Consider the following 1,336-nt stretch of genomic DNA (forward strand, 5'->3'; position numbering starts at 1 on the left):
AACGGTGCCAGGTTGAAACTGGATCTATAAAGATAAGAGGGATAAGTCCTCTCTTCGTGAAATGGATTCGCCTTCGAAGTCTTATCATCGAGCGTGTAGTACGTATTAAGGCGGCCGCGCATGCGTACCGGCTCAAGATGCCGAACAAATCGCGCAATTAGCGACGACCAGCGGTGAAACCGTGCGGAACGAAACGAAATCGATGTATCGTTACGCGTGCAATGGACGATAACATGGGGGCTCTCTGTAATTTTCGCTTCGATAAATTGTGCCTCGAAAAGATGAGAAACTTTGCGCTAGGTAAACACAGTCGTGGAAACAGTTTGCGTGTTTACATATTTTATCGAGGATCATATTCGGATAATAAAAGTTATGCGGGATAGTACACTTTGTGACAAAAGTGAAAGATTACGTCGATAAGGAAGAGCAAATTGGCAATTTTTAATAATAGATACAGTGAAAAGATTAGAAAGGTAAAAGTTGTAAAATTGATTTTTTTATGAATATATTCATTATTTTTGATTATTATTGTTATTATTATTTATATTATTATTAGATTTTTACGCATTTAAATAAAATTTGAATGGACATGGTATGCAAGAAAATACAAAATGTGCAAAGTATATATTAATATATTTAGGAAGATAGATATTTTTGAGATTAACTGTAGATATAAATCTCTATCTCACAGGAAAAATATAATATGGAAGATGTACCGAGAAGAACATTCATCATTTAGCTCCAGTGTTTCTCACTATGAAATTGACATTCTATATTGTGGATTTAATACAAGATGTTTAAAGTTGGAATAAAATAAAATAAGAATCGAATCGACCACCTGTTAACACTAGAATTATCATCCTACATGTATACAATATATATAATATCCAATATACAAAAGTTATAATAGAATTAAAACATTATCATTCATCAGATATATTAACTATATGTAATCTATAATTACATATAATTAAAATGAAATCTAAATGAAAGTAAATAATAATCCTTTGCACTATATAATCTCTTTTCTAACAAAATTATTTTGTTATATTATTTTATATTATATTTTATTATATTTTATTATATTTATATAATTATTATATTTTATATTTTGTTATATTATATTAAATTTTTCTTATAATTTCTGAAGAAAAAAATTATAGAGCAAAGGATTAATTGTCAAAAATATTTGCATATTATGCAAAAATAATAAGAATTTAGAATTACTAGAATTATTTTCTTAATAAAGAAGATATGATCGATTTTCAAAATTTAAAAAAAAAAAAAAAAAGAGATATCGTGACTTAAGAAAAATTCATTCAGTCTTGGTAATGAG

The sequence above is a fragment of the Apis dorsata genome, unplaced genomic scaffold, assembly GCF_000469605.1.
Source record: "Apis dorsata unplaced genomic scaffold, Apis dorsata 1.3 scaffold_260, whole genome shotgun sequence".
In the NCBI taxonomy this organism is placed as follows: domain Eukaryota; kingdom Metazoa; phylum Arthropoda; class Insecta; order Hymenoptera; family Apidae; genus Apis; species Apis dorsata.